Raw genomic sequence first — 24,275 nt, 5'->3', positions numbered from 1 at the left:
AAGCGCTGAATCAGACAGAGGCCCTGGCATGGCACAGAACACACCTTGGGCTCTAAGAAGTGGGTTAAGCAGCAAAAAGTGACTTTCACGTGTTTCTAGCCCTCTGTGTGACAATTCCTGCTGTCTTTAAAAGGAACTGACCTTTAGGAGTGAAGATAATTAGACTGAACAATAAGGCTGGTTTCAAACACTCCTTTCAAAGTGTGTCAACACCTGTGCCCCCAAAAGGCCTGTGTTCCCTCTCTTGAGTTAATATTCACCCAGCAACTTACTGGACATGTTTGTTCTTGGACCAGTTGAGACACGTGGCATTTCTTCATAGAAGCACATCCAAATCCATCATCTAAAAATAGAAAATTATAAACTTAACAAGCTGGTCAAACACGAAGTTCTGGAGAACGTGTATTATAATGCTTATGTTATAACTTTAATGCCTAGAGATATGGGGAAGCAAAGAGCTACTCTAAGTTCCCTTGTGCTCCATACAACAATCCAACCCAACCTTTTGGCTCAAAAGCAAAGGTTTTGCTGAAGCCCAAAAGAATGAGAAACAGAGTGCACATTCCCATTCCCCTTGCCCCAACCAGGGATGATCCAGGGTAACAGAGACCAGCCCCAAAGCAGCTACTGTGTGGCTAGGATGTGGCTGAGGGAAAAATGAGAAGTTAAGAATCTGAGTCCCAGGCATCCTTGCTCACAAATGTCAGGCTCTGGAAGAAGCTGCTGGGCCCCTCTGAGGCTCTGCCCTCTAGTGTCAAAGATGAGGCTAGTTGTACACCCATCTCACAGGGCTGCAATGACAACCAAATGTGCAAAAATGGAAGAGGGCTTGCCCTGATGTGGCTGTCTGGCTTGTGGGTGTCTTCCTGCGAAGCAGAATACCCAGGTTCCGACTCCGTCCCGGGGGACTGTCAGAGCAGACTGGCGCATGAGCTAGCTGAAACTGCTGGAGTCTGGGGTATAGATGACAGGCAGAGAGTGTGCTCGGCCCAAAGGCAAACTCAGCTTCTCTGACAGGCTGAGCTCCTACCCCTCCCATTGGAGCACCTGGGGACCTTTAGCCTGGGCACCTCAGCAGAGAGGGCAGTGGCCCGGCGGAGGAGTACCAGTAAAAGTCTCCAAGGGGAAGATTCACCAGTTTGCTGACATCAATGAAAATGGCAAAGACAGGGGCGCCTGAGTGGCTCAGTGGGTTAAGCCTCTGCCTTCGGCTCGGGTCATGATCTCAGGGTCCTGGGATCGAGCCCCGCATCAGGCTCTCTGCTAGGCAGGGAGCCTGCTTCTGCCTCTCTCTCTCTTTCTCTCTGCCTGCCTCTCTGCCTACTTCTGATCTCTCTCTCTGTCAAATAAATAAAAAATGAATCTTTAAAAGAAAAAGGCAAAGACAGGGAAAGTACTAATACCTATAATTTATAGTAATGCTTGTCGAATTTACCAAAAAAAAAAACTCACTAAAAATGCAAGTGGCTAATGTATGAATTCAATAAAAGAAGAATACACGTGGTAAACATTTTGGAAAAGTAACCAAACTCATTCATAATAATTAAAGGAATGCTAAATAGTCCTATATTCACCTAAAGTAGTCTTCCAAGAGAGGTTTGCTTGTGATCCTCATGAGAATAAGCTTTACTGGCAGACCTAGGGGAAACTTCATGGGGTTCTCCTCTATTGCTGATACATCGGAACATGCATTTCAGAAATTTATTTATGAAATTATTCATTACATTATTTATAGAAATTTATGAACAAAAGCAAAATTCTTGCCCACAGGCCGAAGATGCCTATTGTAGCATTACTTATAATGACAAACCCTGGAATGAATCTACTGTCCGGCTACCTGTCAGTGCATTCTGGAACATCTATAAGGCACACTATCACATGGCTGTTTGAAGATCATGATAAAGTTAATAAACACATGACAGTTTCTTCAGCCTTGGTAGGGATCAGGAAACCACTAATCACAACCACAAGATAACCTCATCAGAATAGCTAAAAATGGGGGGGGGCACAATACCAAGTCTTGGTGAGGATGTGGGATAAACAGAACCCTGAGACACTGCTAGCGGAAGGTAAAATGGCACAGCCACTCTGGAAAACCGGATTCACCAAAGCTGAGGTACACCTCCACCACAACCCAGTGCACAGCTCAGAATGGAACTGCTAACAGAAATGCATGGTTATGTTTACAAAGGGACAAGGGACATGTAGAGCATAGCACTCATCACAGTCAAACACCGGCAACGATCCAGACGTCCGTCAACAAGAAACAAAAGAACACAGATGCTTTCAGAAATGACGTCAAGGGAGAAAGCCAGTCCCCAAGAGCTTATCTAGGCACTTCAATTTGTATAAAGTTCAAGCACGGAACAAATGAGTCCATGGTGCTCAAAGTCAGGACAGCAGTGTCTTTGAGGGGTGAGTACTGACTGGGGAGGGCATGTGGGGCATGAGGAGGCTTGTGGGCTCTGGTAATGCTCCATCTCCTGTTTTGGGTACTGGTTTCAAGAATGAACTTACTGTCTAAAAATTTTTTGAGCTGTACATGAATGATTTTTTATACTTCAATAAAAAGTTTAATTATTGTAATGACTACAACAAAGACAACAGCATGAAAAACTGTTTATGTCAGCTCTACCTCATGTTTTTAATGAAATATTCTGTGTCCTGGTCATAGTCATTTAAAAAGATGGGACACAGACTGGGGCGCCTGGGTGGCTCAGTCGGTTAAACGCTTGACTCCTGAGTTAGGCTCAGGTCATGATCTCAGGGTCATGAGATCGAACCCTATGTGGGGCTCCACACTCAGCAGGGAGTCTGCTTGACATTCCCTCGCTCTCCCTCTCTCTTTCAAATAAATAGATAAATCTTAAAAAAAAAAAAAAAAAAAAAAAAAGAAACCACAGAAGGAAAGAGCCAACAGGAGACCACATGAAGGAGAAGGCCATATTTGGGGGTGTGACCACGGGGAACTGGTCCCTTTTTTAGCTTCAGGTCACCCTCTTACGGGACTGAAATGATGACTGGAAGCTAAGGTCATCTCATACTGGCCAGAGGGAGAGGCCTGGGCCTGAATTAGCTCGAGGAAGGAGTGCTTCTTCCTTAAACTTCTTCGCAGTGTGTTTCCAGCATTGTCCTGCCTTGCTTGGTTGCCCTGCTCAGCCTGTAGTGAGGCTGTGGTCACTCCCCTGCACCTGGACCAGTGCAGACAGACCACCTGATAGAAGGCAACTGTAACCCGACTACCTGCCAGTCCAAGAGAGGCTCCCAAACGCCCTCACTCCTTCACCCCCCTCCCTCTTCCCCTTGCAAGGCCCCTGCATCTAGGAGGGTGGAGGGTAGGTATTATAGGCATTGTGGGATCCTGGGGATAGAAATGCTTAAAGGGGAACATTTACAGACTAACTTTACATTTGATAGAGTTCACAGACCATAAAAGCTTTTGGGTCAAGAGGACCTCAGAAGCCACTTCATGGTTATCTGGGGCATTTAATTAGGATCTGCAATTTAAATCATCAAGACCCAGAACGTGGATCTGATCTGTGCCGCTGAACTCAATTTTCCTTATTAGTCTCATTAACTTAAAGTAATTCACCAAGAATTCTTATATTCCCAAGGTCCCTGGTTTTCCTCCTGGCCCCATTTGAAGACCAGAGCTCATTAGGAAGAAAAACTGCACTTACATCAAACAGGACAGATAGTGTGTGGGAGTTATTCACGGAGCTGGAATTTATTTTCTTGGGGGCAAGAAAGAAAGAAAGAAGGAATAACTCATAAAACTAACTGCCTCTTCTCCTCACTCTGTGAGAGATGTGTAACGCTTTCTGACAAGAGGACATAGATCATCAATGCAATAGCAAACCCAGTCATGTTCCTTCCATCTCTGTGGGGCCAGGGGGATGAAGGTAGAGGAGCATAAGCAAGACAGGGGATGTGGTGGTTCACACAGATCCATGGGATTTGTGACGGGTGGCAGTGACTATCAGAAGCTTCTCAGGAAGCCAGTCTTAGAACAGGCCTGCCTGCCTCCTCTTCCACAGAACAAGGGCTCCCAGGCCTGGAAGGGGTCTGGAGGCCCCTTGGGCTCAGAAACCTCTTAGGGCTGCTGAGCTGGAGCTAGTGGAGAGGATGAGCCACACAATTTTCCATTTTCAATTGTCTTATACAATGGGGGTTCTTCAGAGAATAATCTTAAAATGGAGTTAATGGATGATGCCACAGAAGTCCAGACAAGGTGACTTTCTCAAGGTCACATTGGAGGTAAAGGATGAACTATCAGAATCGACCCAAAGCAAAAAGCCCAAATACAACTGGGGCGCTCTCGCTGCCCAGCCCACCCTACCACTGCCACTGCGGACAGGAAACAAGCTCCCAGCAAACCTTCCCTGGACCTCTGCTCTCCAGGCAGCACAGGAGCGAAAGTCAGATGGAAGGCTTGAGTGAGTCAGAGCATGAATCAGCAGCCCCTGAGGAGGAGGCTACTACAGGAGTCAGAAAGAGGAAGAGTTTTCTCTCAAAAACCCCAGTCCAGGATAGCCACAATCACTGATCCATGAGGCGTCACACTGCTCACTGGCAAATCACTACTAATAATAACCTCAGAGAGATAGCTGCTGCCTTCTCCACGAAGCCCCTCCTGCAGACACTGCCCAGCAGCCAATGGCTGTGCCTCAGTCTCCCTAACACGACAAGCCAGTCTGTACCTCAAGATAATGCACTTCCTGGTATGACCATGGGATGAGGAGTGGGGCACCTTGTGTCTTACGAATGTCAGACTTAAGCTTCTTACTTCTTCCATTTCCTCCTGGGTGCCTCATTCAAGTCTACATATAGACCAGGGGTCTAGCAAAGACCCACTGAGTAAACAAACTGTCAGCTTCTGTGGCAGACTGGCCTTGCTCACCAGAGTCTGGCTTTCTCCTTCATCCCAGGTACACTGACAGGTCACCCTCTCCAGCCCCCTTCTAGTCTGGTACAGCTGTGTGACAGCACAGAGGGATGCACGCAGGCTGAAATAAAGGTGAGAAAGCAGCTCATGGGACCCTCCAAGTCTCCCTTCCCCCAGATTCCTGGCTGGATGTAAGGGACTGAGTGAATAATTCTGAGGCCTAGGGTAAGTGAGTGACTCCAAGGACAAAAACTAGGTCCCTATGGCTGGGTAGAACAGAGGCCCTGCTCCCCATCCCTTCCCCACAGACAACCTACACTGAGCTTAACTTGCGTAAGAAATCACCTGTGCTGTGTGAGGCCACTGAGATTCGGGAAGTGCTTGTTCTAGCCGCTAACATTAGTTACCTTGACTAAAGTCTGGCACATTCCAGGCACCCAGTAAATGGTCATGGCGAAAATAAAACTCACAGCCACCAGCTCACACCTACCACATAGTGTTGGGGAAAGAATGAGGCTTTGCTCTCTGCAGGAGGTATGCCCAGTTCATGAGAAAAGAGCCAGCAGGTGGCAGGGAGACCCTCACAAGGGGCCAGGAAATGAAAAGAACACAAAGAAGTAAAACAAGCAAACAAACAAACAAACAAACCCACTTTAGCATACAATCAACCTGGCAAGTGTCCCCTCTCTAATTCCACATCAGGCTCAGGGTACCCTGCTAACTCTCCCGCCCTTCCACCCCAGTATCACCCAGCTAGCCCTGGACCTCACTGCCCCAGACACGTGCCATGATGGAAGCTGGAGTTAATGTTGAGAAAGCAAGTTCCCTGAGATGGCTCTAGAGCTGTTAATCCAACCAGGAGAGAAGAAGAGACCCAGCTCTCCCACTGGGCACCAAGATCAGCCTCATTCCAACTAGAGCCAGCTGGGAATAAGGGTACCCAGGGCCCCATCCAGACCTGGTCTACACCAACAAGGGCCTTGGGACCCTTGGGACTTCAGGGCCACGAATTCCTTGATTCCCAGCAAATACGAGAATGACAAGAGCATGGGTGCAAACACCACAACATGGACACAAACCCGGGTGGGCATGGGGTGGGTGGGGTGCAGCTGCCCATGACAAAAATTGAATGGGCCAGAGCTATGGTGGCTATGATAACAGGCATGGCAAGGCCAGCAGAGAGGAATAGGAGCAGTGTCTCCAGAGCAGCCAAGGGCAAGGATGACCAGAGAGTGGGAGGCTCCCCACTACGGAAAGACCGCTCTGGTGAGCACCCAATACCAAAACAGCTCATATTCTGCTCCCAGGCACGTGACCAGGTCAGGCACCAGTAAAGGAAGATTCAGCAGATAGGCAAGGACCAGAAAAGTCTGGCTTCCGAATATTCCAGAACAGCAGCCAACGGCAGCAGAAAACTCTGGCTTCTATTTGAAATGAATGAATGAATGTGTGCGTCTACATGACATCCCAGAAATGTAAGTGCTGTGAGTCAAGTTCTGGTGCAGAGGAGACAGCAGAATGGTTGTGAACAGAGGAGCACACTACTGGGGTGGGGAGACGCACTGGAAGCATTCTTCCTGAAATAACACAAACTCGAGCAGGCTGCTGAGAAAGGCTAAGGAAGACGGTGCTGAACAGAGCAGAAGGCCACCCACCGGCGTAGAGCAGGTAGGGATGCCGGGTGGATGAACCACTATAAGTACTGCAGGGGGACAGGCTCTGGCACACAGGGCACAAGGAGTTAAGCCAAGTTGGAACTGAGCAGTAAGGGTTCCTTGATCTTCATGAGCCCATTCTGGGGACCTCACCCTCTGGATGCTTCACCCCTCGGTAGCCCCCAACCCTAAAATGCACGAGGATAGTGGAAGCAAACAGGTCTTCCATCTTTTTCTCTTTCAAACAAGCCAACTGCCTAGAAAAGATCTTAATCTTTTAAACAAAGTCCAATATGCCTCCTGACCATAAAAAGCAAGGAATGCTACCTGCCTCCAAGGCTCAGGTATTAAATGCGCAGGAAAGGCCAGATGCCCCAGGAATGAAGACAAGGGTAGTGGATAGGGAGGCCTTCGTCTCTTCCCTCCCATGCTCTGACCCCAAATCCAGCAGGGCCCGGACACCTCAGTCCACAGAGGGCTCTCAACGCCTGCCTTTGTGTGACCTAGACCCCTTACAGAGGCCCAGAGCTGGGGACGAGAGGCCACGCACTTGCTCAGTTAGTATTGTTCTTCTCCGGGGGCCTGGGCAAGGGCCACTGAGCTTCCCTGAGCCTCAGTTTCCCAATGTGGAAAACAGGAGTAACAACACCCAGCTTACTGGGATATGCTGAGGAGCGTACACAGATGTGGATAGACGTTTAAAACGCCCACACGGGGACGCCTGGGTGGCTCAGTTGGTTGGACGACTGCCTTTGGCTCGGGTCATGATCCCGGGGTCCCGGGATCGAGTCCCACATCGGGCTCCCGGCTCCATGGGGAGTCTGCTTCTCCCTCTGACCTTCTCCTCGCTCATGCTCTCTCTCACTGTCTCTCTCTCAAATAAATAAATAAAATCTTTAAAAAAAATTAAAAAAAAAAAATAAATAAAACGCCCACACGGAGCCCGGCACAGAGACCTGCGTCAGGCACGCGAGCCTCTCCCCTGAGCTCTGCCTCACCTCCCCCACGTCTAGTGCCATGCTGCACTTTTACAGCAACACTGTGAGCCCGGAAGGCCTCTATTTCCTTCCAGCTGAGTCTACTGACCCTTTTACCCCTGAACTCTCCAAAAAGAGCTCTTCACTCGGGCCCACAGCACTTCACCGGTGCTTCATTATACAGTCACCGTGTTTTCTAAACCAAACACTTTGAGGCCTAAAGGCTGCTGCTGGGAAGGGATGGGTGACCAGAGCCCCATTCCTGGAGGCAGTGTGGCCGGTATCAGACCTGGTCAGCTGCTGGGAGCCTTGTCACCTTCACAGAACACCTTCTCTGGGCCTCAGGTTCCTTGTCTGTAAAATGAGAAGATGGCTGATGTAAGGGCTCCAGGGCCCGACCCCACCCCAGCCCCCCAGGAAAGAGGAGTGGCTGCTCTATGCTTCGGGGCTGGACCTCCATTAGGATCCTGTCCTGAGGGGCAGCCCCCACCACAGTCCTCCTTCTGTGGAGGCCTGCTACCTGCTTCCCCCTGTGAGCCAGGGACTCAGCCCTCTCCTACTTCTCATACCCTGCACGGCACAAGGCCTTGGACCCAGGAGAGAGGTTCACTGTGCAGAAGCCTCCGCCCCATCCAAGAACACCACCTCACCGAGGAGTGTGCTGCAAAACCCATCCAGGGCGGCTGGCGGTGAAATGCAGGACACGAATGCCTCAGAAAGTCAGGCCACAGAAGACCCATGTGTGGCTGGTGTGTCTTTTCACCTGCACGCACAACCCATCCCACCCTACCCCCCACACCGGCTCCTCCCTCCCCCAGGGCCCTGCATTCTGCCACCTTTTATCTCCAGCTTCCCACTTCCTCAAGCCTGGTTCTCCGCTGGTGACACAGAACAGGCAGCAGTGGTAATGGGCTCACCCGAGTTAACGAATTTGCCTGCTTCCTCCATTTAACCGCTATGGTAGCCGACAGAATACAGCGCCTTAACCCAGATTCAAAAGCACATCTCTGACTCCGGCAGGAGGAGTCAGTCAGCTTGGGTGGCTGCACGAATACTCCCCCTCAACAATGGCAGCAGGGGCGAGTGCCCAGGAGCAGGGCAAGCCCAGACTATTCCAGCTCCCCCCAACCCCCTAGTTTTCCCACCTCAGTCAGTGGTAGCTCCATTTTTCCACTTGCTTCAGCCGAGACACACAATCAGCGCCGGCTCCCAAACTACTCTGCCTCTCACACCCCACAGCCAACATACTGGTGATCCTTGGGCTCTACCCCTCATAGAGCCAGACTCTAGCCTGCCTCAGCACCCCTGCCCCATGGCCCTGGCTTCTGACAGCCCCTCTGTGGCACCCGCTCTATCTCTACATAGCACTGGCAAGGCCATGAAGCCTTCTGCTGGTGGCTTCATCTGGCTCCCACCTGGCTTCCTTGCTGTTCAGACCTCCCTGGCCAGCCACCCTCCCAGAGGCTGCTCTTCCTTGGAAGATATTGGAGGGCACTTTCCTCACCCCCGGTATGTCCTTCCTAAAAACCAGCCCCTCCAGGAGGTCTCTGGGACATCCCAGTTTAAGATGGACTTATGGCTCACATATAAGCCACGATCTTTGGGGGATTTTCTGTAGGAACTAGCCTGAAAATAAGTCACCCTGAAAACACGCTTAGAAGTGCTGGTGCTGAGCAACACAAGTGCAAACCCTGGGTCTGGGGGCTCACATCCAGGAGATGAGAAAGACGTGTTAACAATAAGGCAGTGCTCCGTAGGGGAAGTGCGGGCAGCAGCTGCAGAAAGGGAGGGAACCCTGTGGCCACCTCAGCTGTTCTGAGCCCTCCCACACCCCACACTTCTTAAGCCACTTTCCTTGACACTACTTTTTGTCCTTCTATACCTCATGATGTTTCTTTTCTCGAAACAGACAATCTCTTCAACAACACTGAGAGTCTCTCACAAACCAGGTCTTAGAGATACAAACATGTACAAAATGAACAAGGGGTCTTGGTCAGGAAATGTATGACCAGAACTGCAACAAAACCCTGAATGGGGGACAATCTGAGGGCCACAGTGGTGCTGGTGGAACATCTTCCCCAACCCTCCCTTCTGTGAAGGGCTGTCCTGCTGTTCCCTCCTCCCTTCTCTACTAACATGGGTGCTAGAACCAGGGACTCGGGAGGCTCTTTCTTGGTGAAAATCGACCCAGTGTTGATTCAGTCCTCTAACTCCCATGTGCCTGGCTTCGTCTGTCATTGGATTGCCACAGAAGTTTCCCAGAGTAGCACAAGCAAAGATAATGGAAGCACTGCACTGACTGCTATAGTCTCTTGTAAGAGCTGCCTGTTTATTACTGGAGACAATGCCCGCCACTGTCAATGAATCTTCTCTCTCCTAGAAATGTCCAGGCCTTTGACAATTCTCATGTCTTGCTCCATTGTCAACTGGGCCACTCGAAGCCCTCACATAATTAACTGAAAATTCGCTAGTATGTCAGCCAGGAAGGCCTCTCAGGAGTGCCAGAGAAATTTCCAAATAGGTGTGTAAAAGGACTATATCCAGTATCTATTAACTTCCACTGTCAACGAAGACATGCAGTTCTCAGTGGACCAATGGCCAAAGAAATGAGGACAAAAGCTTCCCTATGACCTTTGGGTCAGCTTCTCTCTGAGTGGAGGTCTGTAACAGACCTATCAGCCAATGAAGGAAGGTATCATCTCGGACCCAGATGCCCCCCCCCACCCCTCGCCCAGGGCACTTACTCAAAGCTCGGTTCCAGGAGATGTAGCCAGAACAGAACTCTCTGGATCCTCTAGGGCTGGGTAGCGGCCCTGAGCCCTAACATTCGGCTGGGTGTGCCCCATTCACTGCTTGCAATGGTTTTTTCTCTTCCCCTTTCTTTTTCCACTCAAACCCAAGGCTGTAAGGTCTGGCCTCGTGCCTGCTTCTACCTCTCCACCCACAAGAGCGGGCCACCTAGAAGCAGTGCCCTGGCTTTCTTCAGCCACCAGGACAGAGGGCACCCCACACTCCACTTCTCTCTTCCCTCCACTTTGGGAGGGGTCTGTCCTTTTAGCCAAAGGAGTGCAGGGAAAGGCATGGCCCAGCAGCTCACCATTTTTCAGCATGACGGTGTAGAGAGGGTAAGCCCTCCCGGGCAGTGGCTTATGCCCAGCTATAGCAACTCCCTCCACCTTGCCCTGACAGTATGCCCATTCAGCCCAACCCCTCAGTCCCTGGGGATTCAGTGAAGAATCCATCATGGTGAGGGCAGGTTCTGGGTACTCCTGCTATTGTGCCTAAAACACCATACTTGCCAGCCAGGACACTTGGGCCGGAGCCCAAAGAACCCAATTCAGATGAGTTTCAGCAGAAAGGTACATTTTTCATAAAGGTTTGGGGTTGACTTATAAAACTTGAACAGGAATGTGGCCGAGTGGGCCCAAGGACTCCAATGTCAGCAACATAAACAATGCTTCTGGGCTTTCCTCTGCTGACCCCTCTCATTCTCCCCTTCTCTGAAAATGAACCTGTGCTCATGGTGATGTCAAGGCAGCCGACAGCCCCCAACTCTACTCTCCAGATCTAGCCAATGAAGAGGCTGAATGCCTATACTCTCCCGGTCTCTAGTCCAGCTCCTTCTGGGGAAGGCGATCCAAGGGTGTAGCCTGGGCCAAATGCCCACAGGCCAGAGGGCTGGGGTCACACTGCCCCATGAGAGCTCCCATGAGACCCATGAATTTGGTGGGAGAACCCTACAAAGTGAGGGAGGGCAGAGGCTGGAGAGAATCCTCACAACTCACAACTTCTAGGATCTAAACAGAGAGACTCTGTAGCCAGTGTTCCTCAAACTTAAAGAAGTCAAAGAACTCCTACTAAGTGTTTCTCATATTGTTTAAAATAGAGAACATAAACATAAAATATATAAGGTATAAAGGTATAAACCCTTTCTTCCTGGAGCTCAACTACTATAAAACTATAAGAATTCTATAAATTAACCACAAGACCTGTATACAAATGAACTCATGTTTCTAATAACTTAATTTGGCAGGTGGGCCATGACACAGAAGCCGTCACACAAATAGAACCCTGACGGACTCCAGAAGGCCTCTGCTGCCACCCCTCCTCTCTGCTCCTGCCTGGGCTAAGCCAGAAATGCCCACTAAGTCCTCCCAGCAGCCATGTGGCCAGCAGCCACCATTCCCTAAAAATGTGAGTTGTGGAGCAGGGGAGGGGAAGGGAGATGGGGTGACAGCTCCCTAGAGAGGGAATAAGGAGTCTCGGGGTCCAGGATAGCAGGACATGTTGCTTTGCTCTTTCACATGATATCAAGAGAGTTATAGGACAAAAGTGCAAGACATGGCTTCATGGCTCGCTGCAGAAAAATGCAAGACTGGGGCCGCCGGTCACCTTAGTCAAGTCTCCGCAGCGGAAGGCTCCCCTCATGGGCCACGGAAGGTGGCAAAGGAGACAGTGGCTGCGACACTTCCCTGTGTGAAGAGCACCGTCTGTCTTCCCTTTCTTCAGTCTGTTCACAGCCTGACACTCCTCCGGGGACCTGAACAGTGTCTGCTGCCCCCTGGAGATTCTCCTCGTGTTTCCAGCTAGCAGGAGAAGGTCAGGAAAGGAGACGGAGAACTGCCCAGCCCAAGACACCATCTGGCTGCTCACCTGCCTCCTCCAGCATCCGGGGACAAAAATACCTTGTCCAGAGATTCCTCAGGTAGAAAACATCATGGGCGGATGTGTGAGCACAAGTGGCAACTTGGCTGGCAGGTGCTTCCCTCCCATGGTCCCTGGCTCCCCCCATCCTCCTCACGCCTCCCTTGCCAAGGGAGCTGCTGGACTGACAGGAGCCAGAAGCCCGGCTTCTTCAAGGTCAGGAGCCCCAGAGCAAAGTCAGACCCAGAGTCAACCCTCAGCTGTCCTGTACTCTTCCCAACAAGGCACAGCAGCCTGCGGGACACAGTAAGGCCAACTACAACCAGACCCAGGCAAAAGGCATGTTCTATTCCCTTGGCCAGTTCCTCATTTTTAAGCACTTTCACATGTATTATTTTCATTTCACAGTGTTTATTAGGATATCACTCTCTTCCCTCCACCCCTTTTCGGGACCCCCTGGAAGAAAACATTCCAGATCCAAGATACATGGACCAATCTTTTCCTTTCTGTCCCCACCCACAGTCTTTACAAGGCCCCTCCGGTCAGTCTCTGACCAGACCTCCAGCCTTCATGTTAAGCAACACCATGAATTGGAGGGGAAATGGACCTTCCTAGAGAAGGCACAAGAGAGAACTTTAAGATGGGGTGACTTCTTGTTTTCCATCACTCATGTTCGATTTCCTTTTCATACGCAGAGACTAAATACCTCGAAAAAAATATGACCAATATTTTATTAAAATATTTTAAAATAAATTTTAAAAGCCACAAAGCTGGGACGAGGGGCAAAATAAAATTAAAACACACAAAACTTTATGAGTAGGGCAAAAAGTCAAAACCTGGCCAACAACATTACCTAATATTAAGAGTAAAAAAAATATACATATACAATATCCAGTATTTCTGATGGTGGAGACAGAACTTGTATAAATACCGTGGTACGTTTCGTTAGAAGAGTAGAGTGGGAACCCCTAACCCAGCAAGTCATGACTCAAGACCTAGTTTCTCTGGTGACATGTTAACCCAATTAGCAGGGGTTCCTCTGCCCATTTTGTACAACTACTGCAGTTTTCTGTCATTTCTGTCTCTTCACTGTTCCCAACAGGTTTTCTTCATTCACAGTAGAACATCCTGGTTTAGTAAGTAAAGAATGTGTCAAGGGGCTTTGGGAAATAGTTAACGCCCTGTCCCCAGCTCACACTGCTGACACACACTCCACAATTCAAGAATAAAACATGCATCCTCCCTCTCCTTACAAAAACTCCCACATCCTCTTTGAGGTTTGTCAACGGAAGCAGTGCAGGGAAAGTCAATCAGCTCACCACTCAGACAGTGGCTGGACACATAAAAATGGCAGGCCCCATGTGGGGAAACACAGGCCCTGACCAAGGTGAGACTACCTGGGAGATCCTACAGTCCCAAAGACCAGCTGGTAGTGGTTTTTTTTTTTTTTTTTTCCTTTAAAGATTTATTTGAGAGAGACCAAAAGAGAGAGAGCGAGAGAATACAATAGGGGGGAGGGGAGAGGAAAAGAGAATCTCAGCAGAGTTCCTACTGAGTGCAAAGCCTGACACCAGTTCGATTTCAGAACCCTGAGATCATGCCCTGAGCCAAAATCAAGAGTCAGACACTCAACCGACTGAGCCACCCAGGCACCCCTCCGCTGGTACTTTTCGTTAACTTAACAGCAAAATGCACTCTTGGAAGGGAAGCTGGGCACCCACACCAGCTCCCAGAGAGGTCAGTGATATCCAGGCCTGATGCTGCCGGAGCCTTTCCAGAATGGGAGGCTCCATGATTATGCCAGGTCAGTGAGCAACCACGAAGAACCAGGCTTTGGTTCTGTTTACTAGAACCAAATACCCAGGCAACTTTCAAAACTCTGTGCTAATGCTAATGGAGCTCTGGGAAAACAGGAAATTCCAGCTCCAAGGGCTTATCTAATATGACAGCTACAGGTTTTCTTCAAATTCAGGCATCTATGTGTGAGCATAGTTTCCAATCCTGCAGAGTTTCCAATCCAGCCACACTCCTGGCGCCCCAGTGCCTCCCCCTTGCTCCCACTGAACCCTTCACCGTCCTCACTCCAGCACCTTCAGAAGGATGGTGCAGGGGCCTGAAGAGGCACTTACTTACAGGCTCACTCCAAAAACATTATTTCCTTCTAGACCATTGAGAGGGCAGGATTGACAGTATTTTCAAAGTTCCAATGTGTTTTGGATGACTGGAGTTGGGTGGATTCCATTTATTTTTATAATCACTAGGAAAGCTTATTTTCTAATTCAGAAGTGTCAAGGTTGGCTTCACATGAGAATATAAAGCTTTCTGAGTAGCCACAAAATTCCATAAAGGGCTATAAATGTGAAGCAACAACCATAGATCAATGAAATGCCGGGAAGACAAAGTTATTTCCAGGACAAGGCAGTAAACCAGGAGACTGAGGATGACTTGCCCAAGGCCTCCAAGTGGGCAGCACTCAACCAGGCTGATTTTAGCTTCTGCACCAACAAACCAAAATTAGGGACAGAAGTCTCAGTCTTCTACATACCTTGGAGCCAAAGTGGGTCACACATTCTCTAAGCTTTGCCATATATAAATCTCTAGCAAAATGGTACATTATCAGCTTACTTTAGCTGCAAAAGAGGAATACTGTTTCAACCAATCACTGGGCTTCAGCTAATAGGCATGAAGAACTCTCTGGAATTCTAATTGTTCAAATAAATTGGAAAAATCTTGGTACTTTCTTAAACTCTCCTACTGGGCTTTGGAAACAAACCTCTCTTTTACCTGGTAAGGGTGGGCCGAGATGTCACGGACACAGAATGGCCGGCCACATCTATGGTCAACACTTGAAAAGCAACTCTCCTGTCTTGGCCCATCTCCAGGGGGTTCCAAAGGTCACTTCATCGTCATAACAATTAAACCTAAAGCCAGGATATGCCACTAGCTGGAAGGAAGCACTGTCCAACTCTGTAAATAAAAGAAAACCCAATGGACATCGACAAACCACAGAAGGACCTTACACCACTTGGTCACAGAAGAGGCCAAGCAATTCAGGTCTGTCACAAACACCTTACACCAGGGCCATCTTTTGCCTTGAAGGGGGCTCACCCAGATAACCTCGCCCTAAGCTGGCAGTCGGGAGACTGCTTCACAAAGTCTCTGGGAACAACTTCCCTTTTTCTGTGGCCTTGTTCCAGAAAGATTCCTGTGCTGGTTGTGCTTTTCTTTAGAAAGAGGATGCTAGTTAGTCGGGCTATCTGTTCAAGAACCAGGTTCTTCTGCCATTATTTTCTTTTTCTCCAAAATCTGCAGCTGAGTTCTGAAATGTGGAGAACACACTAAGAATAAAGGCCCCATTAAATAGCTCCCTGTCAGGTATCCTATGTAAAATTGCCATCACCAAGAGCAGTGACAACGAAAACTAATTAAAATCTCTACTTGTGCTTTCACATTTTTTTTAACATTGTTGGCAGGTAATAAAGAGATCAGGGAAATATGTGCCTTCAAAATTTACTTTCTAGAACTGCTCCCATCTCCCCCTAGAAGGGATCTGTAGAAAAACTAACAACCCACCTGCCTGCCAGCTTTGGGCCCTGCCTTGTTCAGCATGGGCCAGGGTGCTGATGGGAGAGCCAGGGTGGTTCATCTCCACCAGGTGCAATGTTCTCGTCTGGAGGACTCGGCCAGCCCTAGACAGGCCTCACCTAACAACACTGCCAGATGTTCATCCAGCCCATCACTAGGGGTCAACGAGGACTGGGCTCTTACAAGGGGCCAGAGGCACACCCACCAGGCCGGTGTGAACAGACTCACATCTTTTCAGAATACCGATCAGGAAGGGAGCAGGTGTGAACACACCACGTCTTTTCAAAATACCAAACAGGGAAGGAAGCAGGTGCTGATCTATGAAGACAACCGACATCTTGGATCAGTTTAGAGACACCCTGCATCGGGCCAGAACTCTCCTAGCACTGCTCATCTAGCTAAACATTAGCATATTCATCAAACACAAATAACGGCAGAGAAAAACACAGCTGATAGTCCCTTGGGTTCTTGGTCTCCTCTGGGTTTTCATTCAGCCATCAGACCTCTGGATCACAAAGTGTGGGTACTCTGGCCGCCCCCCTGCCGGATGTGGCCCATCGTCCCTCCCCTTATCCCCCATTTATTGTTTAACACTGCTAGAGTGCCCCAAATGGTCTGAATTGTGTCTATTCTGCTCTGTCATTTGCTCCTCACAACAAAGTCTGTCTTGGCCACAGGGAACCAGTACTCCCTGTCTCAGGGAGGACATTCTGTGGACAACCAGCAAGGCTGGGGCAGACGGTGGAGCTCTGGTTTGCACTGTGGTCATCTTGCGGAGTTAGCACAGATAGTGTGGCACTTCCCAAATGGCAGGCACACAGGGGTTGTGGCTTCTACTGTGATCTTATACTGGTGGTCAGAAATTTTTCTTTAAATAAGAAAGAAATTTTCTTTAAATAATTTCTTTACTACATGTAATATTATATTTAAATATTTATACACACAAACACACACACACACACCCCAAATTTAATTATTCAGATATAAGGCTTGCATCCATCCCTCCAGGGGCAGATGTGCCCACATCAGGACACTGAGCATAGCACAGACCATCTCCACCCCCAACCACCAACCAGCTGCTTCATGGTGGGAAGGCTTGACTATAAGTCCGTGTCCCCTGTCATTAGGCTGAGGAGAGAGCCCCACCATAGAGGTTTGTTGCAATTCTCAACTGAGAAAGTGTGTGTGAAGGCTTTGTAGACCAGAAGTTGCTAAATTTAAGTGACACAAAGCCTTGCCAAGGGTCAGATGAGATACAAAGGCAAAAAATGCTTTGAAAAGACAGCAGTCAGGATCCAAATCTTTATTTTTTAAGATTTTATTTATTTATTTATTTGACAGAGAGAGAGAGAGAGCAAGCATAAGCAGGAAGAGCAGCAGGCAGAATGAGAAGGAGAAACAGGCTTCCTGCTGAGCGGGGAGCCTGATGTGGGACTCAATCCCTGAACCCTCGGATCAAGACCTGAACCAAAGGCAGACGCTTAATGACTGAGCCACCCAGGCACCCAGGATTTAAATCTTTAAATGACACATTCTTTCTGGAGAATGAAACAGCCTGAGGTGGTGAGGAATAAACAGGAATTCTTCCCCAAGAATTAGATCTGGACCTGCCAAGGACATCTCTTGTCGCTCTACTGAGCCCCCAGAAGACATAGTGACAGTTTGCTGGGTGCCAGGCCCAAGTTCCATTCAAGTCAAAGACTGAGGTGAGCAGACTGTCACCCTTCCCACCCACCTGATCGCTGAAAATCACTGATGTAGCCAAGAAACTTTCTGCTTCTCTAGAAAGGAGGCACTTCCCCTACTGTCCTTGGAGATCACAAGGGCACCATCAAAAGACCGTGTGGAGACGGGGGCGCGGATGAGGACTCTCTGTACTCTGCATTCAACTTTGCTATCAGTCTAAAATTGCTCTAAAAAACAAAGTTAATTAAAAAAAAAAAAAAAAAGACTTCCTGGCAGGAATTCCAAGGGGGTTTTTAACTACCCTGCCCTAGATGGTCTAGAAAAAAGGGGGAGAGATAAGTCATAAGAACGCCTACAAACATATCAAGAGTGAAGCCTTTTAAGGCATAAGTTCTAGAGTTCTGTAGGCATCAGACTTCTTGGAGCAACATTCTGAAAAGCTCAGAAATCTCAAATAAAGTCAAATAAATATAGCACTCTGTAGATCTTAAACAAGGCTGGATGAGAGGATTAAATCATGTACCCAGGGAAAGGTTTTCAGAAAGAAACCGCAAAGCAGTTCTAAAAATACCCTATGATTATCCACCACCACTGTTTTAGAGGGAAAAACAGGGAAGGAATCAAAATCCAGTGCCAACTCAGCCTTGCTGGGCTAACTGCTGATCACAGTGCACACCACCCAGACCCAGACCCACAGCCCCCCTCTGGCACTGCCCTGGTGGCTTCTGTCCCCACACTGATCATTAAACATTAAACAGAGAAGGAGGACAGAGAGAAAACAACTTCCAAAACAGCCTTCTCGATTGTCATTATCTTTCCTGCTTACACGTTTATAACTTTGAGCAGGACTCAGTGGGGCGGAACTTGGCAACCGTGCTGGCGGGCATCAAGATGAAAGAACACATGAGACAGGTGCATTAGCCTGTCCCAGCTGCCGTAACAAAACAGCACCCACTGGGGGATTTACACAACAGAAATCTAAGTTCTCATGGTTCTGGAGGCTGGGTGTCCAAAATTAAGGTGCCAGGAGGCTGGTGTCTCCTGAGGCCTCTCTCCAGGGCGTGCAGACGGCTGCCTTCTGGCTGGGTCCTCACATGGCCTTTCACCTATGTGCCCATCCCTGGTGTCTCTTCTTCTTCTAAGGGCACCAGCTGTACTGGATTAGGGTCCTGCCCTGAGGACCTCATTTAACCTTAACTACCTCTTTAGAGAGGCTCTGTCCAAATACAGTCACCTTGTGCAAGGGGGGAGGGGGGTCAGGACTCCCAACAGATGATGGGGGCAGCGAGGGGGCAATGCAATCCATAGAGCACACCTTATAGACTGCACCTGGCATTCTCTCATCCACTGCAATGCCCATGTCCAGCATCTGAGTTGGTGGCAGCTCTTAGTAAGAGGTCAAGGGCCAGAGGTCATAAAAGAACCCTCACCTTTCTGCTTGCGGGAGGCACAGCACATCCTCTCACTCCCCTCCCTACAACTGACCTGCTGGGATGGGGATGCAGATGGGGGGAGCCCATACCAGATGGAAAAGTGATCAGTTCAAGGTCACAACTCTGGACACCACCAGAGCCAGGACACCCCACTCCCAGATTGTAAAGACTGAGCCCCAAGCTTCTCCCTCACTCCACAACTGCTCCCTTTATCTTTATAGCCTCAGGTCAGGCCTGTACGTGCTCTGAGTGCAACATTTGAAATACATCTTTGACAAAGAGACCTGGAATAAACCAGAGCCAGATGAGGGCTCTCTCCTGAGAAGGCTGATAAAATTTCTTTTCCGCAGAATTAAAGAAAGTCAAACTCAAATATTTAGTTTGTACCTGTATAATTAAAAACTATCTGCAAGTGGCAAGAGCATAGACATGTCTTTTCTGTTCCTCTCTTCCTCATTTATTGCTCTCCTTTGCATTAAGTGATAATATTTCACAGAGTAAGCTTTAATTACACACAAGTCCAGTGAGACAGGGAAACATTCCTCCTATGTAGTTCTCGTCCCTTTTCTTTTTTGTCTAATTGTTGTTACACCTATCATTATATTGTTGTTACACCTATCATTATCTATATATGTTAGAAATCCAAAAATATATTATCACTATTTCTTTATGTAACCTTGTGTTTTTAAAGAAGCTGAGGGGTACACTAGGGTGTCTCAGTTAGGCATCCAACTCTTGATTTTGGCTCAGGTCATGATCTCAGGGTCATGGGATCGAGCCTGACATCAGGCTCTGTGCTGAGTGTGGAGCCTGCTTGGGATTCTCTCTCCCTCTCTCTGCCCCTTCCCCATCCCCACACATGTGCACACTCTCTCTCTCTCTCTCTCAAAAATTAAATTAAATTTTAAAAATTTTAAAAATCTCGCTCTTTTAAAAAGCTGAGAGAAGGAAAGTAAGTATATGTTTACAGAGTCTGTTATATTAACCTCCTTATTTACTATTTCAGGTTCTCTTCCTTTTATCCCATGGATTCAAGTTACCTAACACAATGCAATTTACTTACTCCAAGAAAGCTTTGCTCCCATTTGCCTCCTTTATGCTATTATTGCCAAATACATTACTTCTCTAAACATTAGAGTCCCAACAATATAATTGTATACATATCATTTAATGAAATTGCTTTTTAGATCAGTTAAAAGAAGAAGGGAGAAAATGGACATTTATACTGTCTTTTATAATCATATAATAACCAACATTGGCATTCTTGGTCTTCTCCTGTGGATCTGAATAATTGTCTGTGGTCATTTGCTGTCAGCAAGAACTTCCTTTAAATGTCCTGTAAGGCAGGCCTGCTGACAATAAATTAATTTTTGTTGTTGTTTTAATTTTAGAACATCTCTCACCTTCATTGTTGGGAGGGAGTTTTGCTGGATATAAGATCCTTGGTTGGTGGGGTTTTTCCCCTTTAGGACTTTGAATATGCCATCCCACTGTCTTCTCCATCCCGCCTCCACTGTCTCTAGAAGAGGTCCACTGCTAGTCTTACTGGGATTCTCTGGTACACTCACAATCATTTTGGTCTTGCTGCTTTCAAGATTTTCTCTTTCACCATCTTTTCCCATGATGTACTTGGATGTGGACTTCTTTGTATTTATGCTACTGGAGTTCCCTATGTTCCTTAAATGTGCACATTGTTTTTTCATCCAATTTGGGAAGTTTTCAGACATTTATTTCTTCTCATATTTTTTTTCTGTTCCTTTCTCCTCATCTGTTGGTACTTGTATTAATATGAATGTTGGTAAGTTTAATGATATCCCAAATTTCTCTGAAGCTCTGTTTGTTTTCTTCATCCCTCCCCACCCCCCATCATTTGAAATGCATAATCTCTAGGTGCCTGGGTGGCTCAGTCGGTTAAGCATATGACTCTTGGTTTTGGCTCAGGTTGTGATCTCAGGGTGGTGGGATGGAACCTCCTGCTGTGCTCTGCGCTCAGTGGGGAGTCTGCTTGAAGATTCTCTCCCTCTGTCCCTCCCCCCACTCATGCTCACTCACTCTCTTTCAAACTCAAATAAAGAAATCTTTTTTAAAAAATGAAATGCATAATCTCTACCACTCTATCTCCAAGTGTATTAATTCTATCTTCTGTTGGTGAACATCTAGCCCTCTAGTGAATTCTTCATACCAGTTATTTTACTGTTCAACTCCAGAACGTCCATTTAGTTTGGCTGTTGTTGTTTTTAAGTAGGATCCATGCCCCTCATGGGGCTTGAATTCATGTCCCTGAGATCAAGGGACAGATGCTCTGAGCCAGCCAGGCACCCCAACCATTTGGTTCATTTTTATACTTTCTAGCTCTTTACAGATTTATTCTCTAATTGGTCAGATGTTGTCATCGTATCCATCTTCTTTCAGCATGCTGCTTTGGTTCTTTGAATATATTTATTAGTATTTATCATGGCTGCTTTGAAGTCTTGGTCTGTTAAACCCAACATCTCAGCCCTCTCCCACACAATTTCTGTCACATTCTAAAAATCACATCTCACTTTCCTATTTCTTTGCATGTCTTATCTTTTTTCCTTGAAAGCTGAACCTTTTAACTACATTGTAGCAGCTCTGAATGCAATCTTCTTCCCAGGGGCTTGTTTTTGTTTATTTCTTCTTTCAGCGGTTGGCTAGTGCAGTCCGTCCCTGCCTGGCTCTCCCCCTGCAGAGTACAGCCTACAGTGGTTGTTTCTCGAGGCGCACAGTCTCCCTGGGAGAACAATGGCTTGTTTTATCAGGGTTCTCTTCTTCTCTTCCTGGGTCTCTTTTGGGTTGCCTGCCTCTGATGTTATCACACCCAGCGGTTAGGCTCCATGAATTGCTGGCTGATTGTTCTACTGTTTTCAATAATGTTCTGGGGCATCAACTGCTGCACAGCCTGATCCAATTAAATCCAGGACTTTCTGAAGGGGGAATTTTTGATGTCAGTGTTTGAGGTCTGTTCTGAGCCCAGGAAGGTTCTTCCTAGCTGTCTTTTTCCCTGGTAGTCTCTAGCCCAAAGTTTCAACATTTGCTCTCAGGGAGCTACCAGCTTCTTGTCACTTGCTTACCATCAAAATCTCCTTGTTGACAGCACTGTTAGGTCTGAACCTCCCCAACCTCAGTACCTTTGGGGAGAGCCTCAGGGCTTTCTGTTCTTACAAGCTACCTCTTCCCTCCTTTCTGAGTCACTGTCCTGGAGCTGGGGTCAGAGAGAGTGGCCCACTTCTCTCAGAGTGGCACGCCCATTTTATGAACACAGTGCTGGGTGAGGGCAGCAGGCTTTGATCTAGCTTGACTCTTCTGGAACTAAGCCTCTGCCCTACAAACAAACTGGGGTGACAGAGGGCAACTGGGGCCTCAGGTTTCTCAGCCTGGTAACGAGCATCCACCACCCTATGAGTAGAGGCTGGTTATACTTTCCTAGAATTCAGCCTCAGCACCATGGAGCTCAAGGGGAATGAGAAATGCTGGCAGCTTGCCCCTCCCAGGGAGATACTGTAGCCCCTGAGGGAGGGGAGAGGGAGCCACACATCCTCTTGGCCATATCCAGCCAAGGGCATAGATTATGCCATGCTGAGTTGGCAGGAAAAAGTGGGCCACAGCTCAAGTGCTACAAACTCTTTCTGTTATTACTGAGATTTAGTAGGTTTTCCTGAAGAAATATTTCTTCATTTGCTGTATGCTTTTAGGGTAATTTGCAGATATTTTAACTGATTATGTTCTTTAAACAATTTTCATCAACGACTGCGTTTTGCTGAGGAGCAGGTTTGCAGAACCCTTACTACTGCCATTCTAGAAGTAGATCTGATAAAATTTATTTATAGTTAATTTCTATCAAAGAACAAAATACTATATACAAGTTCCTTTTAGTCTAATAGTCCATGTTAGGGAAGCTGGCATCAGCCAGCAGCATGTGAATTTTATACACTAAGGTAGTTTCCCCAGGAGGAACTGGAGCCATCCCTTAAAAATACATTGTTTTTGTTAATAATAACAGTCACCCACATGTATATCATGACTAGCAAACTGTTCCTAAAATGTAAGGAAATGTTACCATGCATGGCAGGTGTGTGATCACAAATCAGAGCGTCAGGAGGTCAGAGTAAGCAAATGAGCCACATACACCCCTCAAAAATAAATACCCCTCAAGTAATGCCCTCTACACATAAGGGCTCATTTCATTCTGGGCCACTCAGCTGAGAAGGCCAAAAAGGTTCCAGTCAACATATGGGGGAAATGTGGTACTCATTTACTCATGATTCCTCCCAAAAAACAACTGGCTTGGGGTAACCAGGCATGAGAGAAAAGAATGTTGCCAGCACATTCTTGGAAACCACCAAGTGTTGCCCATTCCCCAAGCAGATGGCACTCTCAGAATCCAAACTGAGGAAGGACTAGGCATGAGATGACACCAGCCAACCATCTCCATCTGATGGGTAGGGGGTAGTGAGTAGGATGGCTCCAAAGCTGGCTCTGCCATGTGGGAGCTGAGAACTGGACTGGACCCTGGAATCCCTCCCTCTCCAGACTCCTCATCTATAAAATGGAGATCCTCAATCATCTACAGAGCCAGTACTCGGCAAACCCATTACTTTAGACAGGGTTCCTCAATAGGCTCTGCTTCCGCTATGGGTCCATCCAGATAGCAAATTAATGGCAGAAGGTCCAGGGGCTGTGCTCCTGCACAGGCCCCAGGGGCACCCTTTCCAGAATCAGCAAATGCCTGGACCCCTCCCAGGACCTGACCTGCTCTCCTTCCTGAACTACCAAAGGATTCATCCCTGAAGGGTCCCTGGATATCACAGGAATCCAGATCCCTGCCCTCACACCTCTCTGAGATGTCTTCCCAGTCAGCTGAGGCAGGACAGATTCTAAGCATGAGATGGGAACCAGTGATAAAGGACATGATGTACTGGCCCCCAGAGACACCCTCATCAACAGGGCCTCCCCCTTCAGACCGTAAGAGACGTTCCAGTAGGGAACTCTCTAGCAGCTACTTTGGGACAGTGAGATAGCAGTTGGGTGGCAATTTATAAAGAAGCAAACCATGCTAGAAGAAAATGTTATGAAATACATTATACTCTTCCCTGACTAAAAGGCCTATTCTGAATCAAGAGATTCACAACACAGATCTACTCCTGTTCCTGACTTGCATGCCCTGACAGTCCCTTTCCTGGGGCCCCCTTTCCCATCTTCAGTATGGGGATAAAAAGGAACACAAGTTCAGTACGTGACTGTACACAACAAAGGTGCCTTCTATCAGGGTGCAGGGGTTTATCTCTCTATTAGATGCTCTTGCCTGCTGCTCTTTTTCTGTTGTTACATCTACCCATTATGATAGCTTGCCTCTCTTTACCTGCAATCAGGTTATCAGTTTTCAATGTTC

The 24,275-nt window shown here is 47.8% G+C and overlaps 1 protein-coding gene across 3 annotated transcripts in view; it reads right to left on the bottom strand.

Annotated features, from left to right (window-relative positions):
- Positions 1–24,275, bottom strand: part of LOC111155844 (inositol polyphosphate-4-phosphatase type I A) — a 127,864-nt gene that overhangs the window by 58,010 nt on the left and 45,579 nt on the right. For all 3 annotated transcript variants that reach the window (XM_022516267.1, XM_022516269.1, XM_022516268.1), the window contains exon 2: positions 273–343. The gene's annotated coding sequence lies outside the window, so the exon portion shown is untranslated. The remainder of the gene's footprint in view (positions 1–272; positions 344–24,275) is intronic.

Source organism: Enhydra lutris, unplaced genomic scaffold (genome assembly GCF_002288905.1).
Source record: "Enhydra lutris kenyoni isolate GAN:26980312 unplaced genomic scaffold, ASM228890v2 scaffoldscaffold44, whole genome shotgun sequence".
In the NCBI taxonomy this organism is placed as follows: domain Eukaryota; kingdom Metazoa; phylum Chordata; class Mammalia; order Carnivora; family Mustelidae; genus Enhydra; species Enhydra lutris.
The sequence above is the reverse complement of the archived record's forward strand: the minus strand, read 5'-3'. Positions and strand labels throughout refer to the sequence as shown.